The sequence below is a fragment of the Gobio gobio genome, assembly GCF_949357685.1.
Source record: "Gobio gobio genome assembly, chromosome: 5".
Classification (NCBI taxonomy): Eukaryota; Metazoa; Chordata; class Actinopteri; order Cypriniformes; family Gobionidae; genus Gobio; species Gobio gobio.
In genome coordinates this window covers 36,398,533-36,408,484 of record NC_137101.1, presented here as the reverse complement: position 1 = coordinate 36,408,484, position 9,952 = coordinate 36,398,533, and the positions used below count along the sequence as shown (strand labels likewise).

At 35.7% G+C, this 9,952-nt stretch overlaps 1 long non-coding RNA gene across 1 annotated transcript; it reads right to left on the bottom strand.

Annotated features, from left to right (window-relative positions):
• Window positions 1-1,975: 1,975 nt before the first annotated feature.
• LOC307126897 lies at window positions 1,976-9,224 on the bottom strand. Its single transcript, XR_013816567.1, has 3 exons — window positions 9,175-9,224; window positions 8,169-8,386; window positions 1,976-2,084 (listed from the first exon to the last, which is right to left on the bottom strand). It is a non-coding gene; the product is annotated as an uncharacterized lncRNA (long non-coding RNA).
• Between the last annotated feature and the right edge of the window lie 728 nt (window positions 9,225-9,952).

The window sequence follows — 9,952 nt, the reverse complement described above, 5'->3', positions numbered from 1 at the left end:
CATGATCACGACTGGGTGCTTACTGACACGAAACGCGTTCACTAGGCCTATAGGAGATGCACGGATGGGCTTTTATTTAATCCGCAACCGCATCACGCACCGTCCGCACCAACGTTTTTTGACCAAAGTTCAAAGCCGCACCCGCCCGCCATCCGCTGATTGTAAAGCCTTGTTGGGCCATGCAAGGCGCTGCTGACGCGAGCAATCGTAATTCAATGGACTGGCCTACATTAAACCTTTAACTAAAATAGTTATTGAACTGTTTACACTGTCATTTACAATAAAAGAGCCTGCACAGCGACAGGAAATAAAAATGAATGCAAAAAACCTGCCTTAGCCTACTGTGACTGAAGGAGCTCAAGAACCGCTCACTGGTAAAACGACGTGCACTCAATCCCTCCAACATGACATTTCTCTGTAGCCTACTTTACTTGTTTAGTTTCATATGTTTAAATTAGGGCTGGGCAAATTAACGCGGGCGATTATTTTTTTCAGTTTAACGCATTAAAAAATATTTAATGCAAATAACACAGCGTCCGTTTTTATATCCATTTTTGTCTAGCGTTACATGATCACGCTCCTATTCATGTAAATGCTTCCAAGCACGACAAGACACAAGAGAACGCGCTGTATGTCAATGTCCTGTGTGTGTGTGTGTGTGTGTGTGTGTGTGTGTGTGTGTGTGTGTGTGTGTGTGTGTGTGTGTGTGTGTGTGTGTGTGTGTATGGGCGTAGAATAAACGTACATTCGTCCCCCGCACTTTTACCGGGTCGCACCGGTCCTAGTCGCCCCGCTCTTACTTTTAAACATTTATGATTATAATCATTGTTGAAAACAGCTGTGGAAATCATGATGCATTTTATTTTTCAGTATTTTTTAATTAATAGAAAGTTAAATGAACAGCATTTATTTGTATTGAATAAAGCATATATAAATATTTTGTTATAATGCCACTTGATCAATTTACTGCATGTTTGATGAATAAAAGTATTAATTTCTCTCTTTTTTTATCTTACCACAAATGTTTGAATAGTTTCATGATTTCCACAAAAATGAAGCAGCACAACTGTTTTCAACATTGATAATAATCATAAATGTTTCTTGAGCATCAAATGAACATATTAGAATGATTTCTGAAAGATCATGTGACACTGAAGACTGGAGTAATGATGATAAATTCAGCTTTGATCACAGGAATATTTTTTTTCTTTTTTACTATATATTCACACAGCTGCTTTACATTGGGATAATATTTCACTGTATTACTTTTTTACTGCATTTTTTATTAAATAAATGCAGCCTTGGTGAGCAGGAGACTTCTTTCAAAAACATTTAACAATTGTAATGTTTCCAAACTTTTGATAGGTACTGTATATTTTCTGCCTTATTCAGTGATATTTTTTTTTTTTTACAAAGCATAAAATCCAAGGGGACTTAATGCACAAGTTTTTGTAGTACATAAACCAATCATAAAATTGGCATAACATATAGGGAAAACATTATAGATATTAGTGGTTATTGTTCAGCAGTGTATTTGATATCTCACTCAATTAAAAGCAAGAGATGAGATCAATTAAATCTGTCAATTAGACAGAGGTTTAGAAAAAAAACTGGTATTACACCTGACATTTCTGTCCCCCTCACTTCTGAAAAGATGGCTACGCCCCTGTGTGTGTGTGTGTGTGTGTGTGTGTGTGTGTGTGTGTGTGTGTGTGTGTGTGTGTGTGTGTGTGTGTGTGTGTGTGTGTGTGTGTGTGTGTGTGTGTGTGTCTCGATTAGCTGATATGAGTCACACAGACAGGACATTGACACACACACACACTCACAGACAGACAGACAGGACATTGACACACACACACACACACACACACACACACACACACACACACACACACACACACACACACACGTGTTTTGCTCATGAACAAACAGTAACAACAACACAGAGAATTTTGAGTATTCTCATATTATGAGTCTTAAATTAGTTCAATAACGTCTTAAATGAACTTAAAGAGTTGTGAGGAAATGAGATCCACGATGTTCGTCAGCGGCCGTTCTTAAAGTGACAGGAGCACTGATGATGCCTGAACAACGGGAACAGAGAAAATTGTAGCTTTAATGATGATTAATCTATATTTGATTTATTATTTATGTAGTTAAGAAAGATGTTTCATAACTGTTAGATTTCTGTATATAGACATATACAGAAATCTAACAGTTATGAAAAATCTTTCTTAACAGGGAAGGGCACAGGTAAAAAATAACATTTATTATAATGGGTTTATGTAAAGATTGTTTTAAGTTCACTTAAATTAAAAGTAGTTTTTTTTAAAGCCTAATAAATGTTGAAATTGGCCGCTTTCAGTTATACTGTAATGTAACGTCATTAATGTTCCATAGAGACAGAGATACTGGCCTTCATTCATAAAAAGATGCCATTACAACACATATTTTAAAAAAAAGCTGTCTTTAAATTGTTTCTACATTAATTTGGAGAGTAACTGAAATTATTACAATATCAAAATGTAATTTTAAATATTAAAATATTAAAAAATAGAAAAAAATTTGATTAATTAGTTAATTTTTGTAATCGATTCCCAGCACTAGTTTAAATATTATAATGTTATTTTTTTCATTTCATTTAGCCTACGTTGATTATGAAATATGATTATGATAGGCTATATGTAAGAAGACATGGGGGTCAAAAATTATTTCGACCACTTTAAGTTTCGTTAAGTTTTGTTTTGTATAAATTGTATCTTAATTTTAATCAATGTTTTGTCAACCAATTTCGAGGATTTAATCAATAATAAGCAAAATATAGCAGACAATGGCATGGAGGTGCCAGCGCTGCATGAACAACGGCTTAAATGAACAACTAGGGAAGAACCAGCATTACACAAAGCCAGGGCATGAGCTTTAGAAATGAACGGAATCTTCAGAAAGGCGCTCTGACTCTGGAGGAAATATTACCACTCTACGCATTCTCTATACCGCAACGGTCACAATATGACCTCATGTATGTTTTAAAAACATAATTCAACATATAAATATTAAGCCTTTTTTTTAATGGCCACTTAAAGTGTACAAATAAATTACTAAATGCTAAAAACGATCTTAGCCTATACATGTAAATTAACTCAAATTTGCAGCACCTCCACTTCCCGTGCTCCTGCCTATATATGAATAGCCTATATTGTACCCCAGAAAATCAGCAGGGAACCGATCGGCGCACAATGGACAAAAATAAATCGTATCGCACACACGTAGGCCTATTATTTATACGCATTTTCGTGAGATCGTTGCCTTGCACGTCTAATTAATTGGCAAAGTTTTCCGACTATTTTTTCGTTTTCTGCTGTGGATGTTATTGAATTTGTAGAAGTTTAGCTCTTGCTTTCTCTCTTTTAAATGCCTATCCCCGAGTGACTACAATGACTGGCTGTTTTAGGATAGGCCTAGGCTATATAACTAATATCGAAACAAAACCCAGGCAGTATGTACGAGATGTTTAGGCCTCCATAATGTTTCTTATTCATATGTGGTTTCTTATTCATATTCCACCACTGGCTGTGAAAAAATATTTCTTTGGAATGAGAGTGGCACTAACCAACTATTTGGGGTCATGATCATTTGATCAATTTCTGATTAACCTCTCTAAAATGTTGATTGTATAAATTGATATATTTAATAATATATTCATGATTGTAAACAAATATATTTCCATGCACAAACAGTGGGCCAGAGATGCGCGGTTGGCAATTACAGCCGCGGACTCCGCGGATCGGGCGGATGACGTGACGAAAAATAAGATTATAAGATTTTAAATTCGGGCGGGTGGTTCAACCATTCAAATTAATAAAAAAAATATATATATATTATGCTTACATTGTTAAATATTGTTGCAGCGCCTGGTAGGCCAAGCAGACCTGCAAGCTAGAAGCCCAGCCCAGCTGTCAGTATGGAGGCAGCCCCATTCTTAAATATAGCCTATCTCATAATTATATTTTATAATCAACGTAGGCTAAATGAAATGAAAAAAAAAAACAAAAAAACATTATAATATTTAAACATATGAAACTAAACAAGTAAAGTAGGCTACAAAGAAATGTCATGTTGGAGGGATTGAGTGCACGTCGTTTTACCAGTGAGCGGTTCTTGAGCTCCTTCAGTCACAGTAGGCTAAGGCAGGTTTTTTGCATTCATTTTTATTTCCTGTCGCTGTGCAGGCTCTTTTATTGTAAATGACAGTGTAAACAGTTCAATAACTATTTTAGTTAAAGGTTTAATGTAGGCCAGTCCATTGAATTACGATTGCTCGCGTCAGCAGCGCCTTGCATGGCCCAACAAGGCTTTACAATCAGCGGATGGCGGGCGGGTGCGGCTTTGAACTTTGGTCAAAAAACGTTGGTGCGGACGGTGCGTGATGCGGTTGCGGATTAAATAAAAGCCCATCCGTGCATCTCCTATAGGCCTAGTGAACGCGTTTCGTGTCAGTAAGCACCCAGTCGTGATCATGTTCATTTTACTGCTTTAATTGTGAGGAAACCCCCCTAAAACGTCTATCATACAAGAGAATAGAGTCCTAAGATTATATTCATAACAATACAATAATGTATTTCCTTGCAGATATAGTGATAGAGGTTACACTCGTAGCTCAACAGCGGCTGGCTGAACTGCGGCATGAGTCGCATTGGAGTGACGTAAACTTCCCTCTTCAATTGATTGGCTTGAGGATGAGCTGTCAATCTAGAACTAGTGGACCAATGGTGATGCTAAGACCCGCCCCTAATTTACATGAAACTTGAACTGCAACATTTGAAACCGCAAGCACAGAATGTGGAAACAAGAGCAAAGGAGAAAAGAGCAAGGACATGCAAAAAATGAAAATAAGAGCAGAAAACATGATTTTGTGAGCGATTCAGATAATTTTGAATTCATGATTCAGTTTTGAGCAATATAATTTTAAACTTGTTTAAATATTTGATTTACGCTTATTATTTTTATTTCCGTGACTGCGTTGTTTGTGATTCTGGTTAACTTTTCATTGATTTTTCAGTTTTCTGCGTTATATTTTCACATTTGTTTTTAAAATTTTGATTCATGCTTATTATTTTTTTATGCATGACTGCAGTAAATTTGGCGGGATTCTGATCCCATAGGGTTTAAATAAGTTAACTTCTACCCACTCCTTTTCGAGCAACAGTTGGAATTGTGATGTTAAAGTATGATGAATTTAACTAGTTGTACAGACTAATCATAATGCTTCTTTATTGCCGTTGTTATGCGTCTTTATATATTGCTCGAAATAAAAATTAATTAATTAATTCATTCATTCATTCAACTTGTCCGGGCTAACAGTGTAGATTAATTACTCTGTATGTCATTAGCAATAACCAATGTTATGTAAAGAAAAAAAAAACACACAAAATAATTTATTTAAATGTTTTTAATTGTTTTAACAGAGTTTTAATCAGGCTCAAAATGTGCATTCTATGCAAATAACATCAAACATTTTATGGCTTTCCATAATTGTGCAATTACATCAGTTTCCTAGAGCTCAAATACTGTGCATAGTGTGGATAATTGGTGCATAGTGTGGTGGATAATAGCGCTGTTTAATTTTACCGTGACTGTTTTTATTAATACCAGTCTCATGTAATTGTTTTCCAGCTGCCTGTAAGACGTATTATGAATCGATACACCGGAGCTTCAGATACAAACAACCAGAACTTGCATCGGCGGAAACTGCGTAGAGTTTAGCTCGGAGTCGATCAAGGAGAAAAAGGGTAAGATTTATTAAATTAGATCCGTTTTTTGTCAATGTGAGTATTTTTCAGGTTGCTTATTGTCTTTATGGATTGTATTACAGTTGCTGGAAGCGAGACGAAGTGTGCTGGGTGAGGATGAGATGGACATTTGGAAGTGCGCGACCATTGACCTCATGTCTGATGAGGAAGACGGCATTGTTGACGGGGTGTCTGGATGGATTGTGCGATGACCGCCCAGTGTGTGTTTATAAATGAAGCTCTTTCTTTGAATAAACGGCACGGTCCGGGCAAATTTTCCCATATATTCCTTGATGGTATGAATAGTGAAGTTCATAGCACAATAACATTAATATAAAACATAAATTATTACAACATAAATTATATATTTATCATTATTATTATTATTGGAGTTTACATTTATAATGAGCCAGGGTGACCAATAATGATTGGTTTGCAGTGATCTGCCAACCAATCACGAGTGATTTTTCTCGTTTAAAAGTAGTGGCTTCAGCCAATACTGAGTGAGTAAATTCAAGTCAGGCTGTTGACTCTCTGGTTTCACTGCTTTTCATATGCTAATTAGAGGCGTCGCACCTCCGCGGTCTCTCAGCGGGGGGCTCTCCACCTACGTCATGGTTTGTTTACGACAATTTGTGGCACAGACGAACGTGACGTTCGCTGCCTCTAAATTGTCGAAAACAGCCGAAAATTAGGGAGATTTCCGGGAGTTTACAGGCGTTTATGGGGTCGAAAATCCCACTTTTCATGCAGTGTCTGATTATGAGACATTGCATTCATAAACTCAATAGAAACACGGTTGATTGGTTATAATGAGCAACGCAATTATAACAGATGGCTTTTGAGAAGACTATAATAAGTTAAACCGCCAGAGTGGCTAGTGTGCAGCCGAAATAACGTTACACCCGCAAATGGCAGTTGTTAATGTCAATCCCTGATTATTATCCCTTAAATGTCACCCTAGTCTTGACTGAATTTGTTTGTTAGCTTCACGTCATTATTTCCCAGACGTAGCTTTGGTATTGAGGTCAAAGTCCACTTGCCTTGCGTTCGTAGTTTTGAAGTGTTTCCCCCTATTACTGCGACTTTCTTCTGGCATGTTCTGCAGACAGGGTGACTATCTTCAATTAAGTTTCCCTCAGGACTTTTGTAAAAGCCAAAATATGACCACACCTTAGCACCTGACTGACGCTAACTGGACAAGATTCATCGCGAGTTTTCAAAATCGTGATAATCACGCGGTTTTAATGATAATCAAATTTGAAATTATATTACTAACCGTCACTTAATTTTATCGTGGTTTATCGTGAAACCGGTAATCGTTTCATCCCTACAACGCTGTAACCGGAGTTTCTAAAAATCTTCACCCTGGCCGGAGGTTTCAAAAAAGTCTGGCTTCAGTAACCGGATACTGCGTTTGCGTGTGGACGAACAGCCAAACCCCGTAGAAAATGCGGCGGTTTTGCAAATACCCGTGTTCGTGTGGACAGGGCCTAAGTGTGATAAAGTTTGCTTGTGCCAGTCGTGTGTGTTAATGTTTGAAAATGAAGAGGCGGTGACACTATAAATCTGGTGCAGTAGGGATGGGCCTTTTTGATATATTATGTAATATTTAAATATTTGGCCTCATAAAAAACGAATATTCTTTTATTTAAATGACGTTATTTTGAGAAAATTTGATTATTTTTTTTATTCATCAAGTTGTCGTCCCCATTTCTGAACAAACTTATGATTAGGTAATATACACATCAAGCTTACGTTATATCTTAAGGTTTCAATTCAGTTCAAAACATTAAAAAATGTGTGTAAACACAAAATATAGGCCTAATGCTGCGTTCACACCAAACGCGAATTGAGCGTCTTGCGCGAGTGGTGCTTTTTGTGCATTCACGCGTTTGAAGCGAATTCGTGCCTGACGCCCGAGTTGAAAAATTTGAACTTTGGCGTCAATTCGCACCGTGTTAACCAATCAGGAGCCTGCTTGCTGCTGTCACGTGGTAAAGTGACGTGATGAGACACCCTGCATTATTTATTTAAAAATACTACTATTGTGTCACAAAAGGTAGTTTTAAGACTTTTTCAGGTGATAATTTAGTTGTTTAAAGCTCAAATCTGTGGTTATTTATAGAGAACTATCTAAAAAAAATTGTTTTTGCACAAAATAATTGTTTTGTTTAGGATTCGATTATTTCCCTAATTTAATGCATGACGTCATAATAACAAATGCCCAACATGGAAGTAGGATCTTCTCAGATGCTCATGTCAAATAAAAACACTCATATGACATTCTTCAAATATATCATATCATTCATTTCATTTTCTAGAGATGGACATTTTATATGATCCTTAGTTCAGTTCAGTTTTGAGAATGAAACAAACCTGTTTGTTCCTCAGGATCTTCTTGTTTCACACTGAATGTTTCTTCAATACTCGTGTCTTCACTCTCTTTAATAAACGTCATTTTTGTTTGTTCCTCAGGATCTTCTTGTTTCACTCTGAATGTTTCTTCAATCTTCATTTCTTCACTCTCCTCTTTAATAAATGCCATCTTTATAATAATGTCACGTGGATCTCAGTCGCTTAAGCAGGAGTTTTTCCTGTGTGCATAGACATATTGTCATGTTAATGATGAGAATTAACAAAGAATAATAAATCCACTAAATTTCTGTGCGCGTCTCAGTCAACTCTAGTTTAGTATCAGCGCACTGGTAAGGGAGTCGGTCAGAGTGAGAGTTAATGACCTTACATTTTTACACAGCTCTTTTACAGGGGGATAGTACAAGTTAAGTTAATATCACTTAAATACAATATCTAACATAAAAATCAGTCCATATAACACTATGGACTTGCAGACTTGGAATGTAGTGCAGAATTTTATGGTGGTTATAGTATTTGTCCTTTCATAAGCTTGGTGTCATTTTAATAGAGCTCCAATTGTGGAAAATAGTGTAAAAATTCTCCACAATTGGTAAAAATTCTTATGATGATGAAAAATGCCATAAAAACAATAATACTGTGAAATATTAGTATAATTTAAAATAACTTTTCTATTTGAATATTTATTGCTGTGATTAAAGCTTAATTTTCAGCATCATTACTCAGTCTTAAGTGTCTCATAATCCTACAGAAATCATTCTAATATCCTGATAAACTACAAAAGCTTCGAGTGAAACTCCGTTTCTCCATTACTAACATTAGTTGACCGAAATTAGACGCACATTTCTGTGTGGATGCGCTTCATTTAACATTCCCTAATGTTACACAAAGCATTTTCCAATGACACATTCAATGAGAGATAATACATTTTGCATCGCTTGTAAAAACTATAAAATTGTTTGAACGGTTTGTATCGATTTAAACAACTTAATTGTTTTTAAACACAAACCTTTCTTAAGCCGAATCTTATTCCAACAGATGCAGGAGCGCGGCGCGGCTTCTTCAGTGGATTTACTGGCGGGTTGCAAACCAGCTGAAAAGGCCCATAACGCCACCTAATGTGCTGGAGTGTAACGAAGATGAGTAAGATTTTCTTTTCTAAACAGTTTCACATAAACCTCGTTATTGCAGTTATTGTTCTGCAGTTTCTTTTCTGATATTTGAAATAATGCATAAGTTAATTATGTAATACAATGCTTTCAATTCTCTTACAAGATTAATTCTTCCCTGTTCATATGTAAATTGTAATGCATCTAATCAAAACATGTTCTACAGTTTCATTTCCTGTCATATAATAAACTGAACTGTGTTTGTCCATGATATGAAGTGTTGCTCTAAGACTATTGTGACATATTCTTAATCTTGTATAACATATTCTGTGCTCTTTATGTTATGACTAATTTTACTTAATTTTAAGTTACTTTTTACTAAGCAAACTATTTTACTAGCTATATCATTTTGAATATTGTTATTTGCAAAAAGGTAGTCTCTCATTGGCATTTAGATTTTGTGTGTGTATATATATATATGCGCCACCATTTCATATGTTGTTGATTGAAAGTTTACATTTATTGTCATACATTTGTAAATATATAACATTCCAAAAATTATACAAATGATTTATAAGTGATTAATAATATAACAAATTAACTTACAACACATTTGTAAATCATTAGCATAACACGTATTAATAATTTATGAACGTATAGTCTTGTAACGTATGTTTT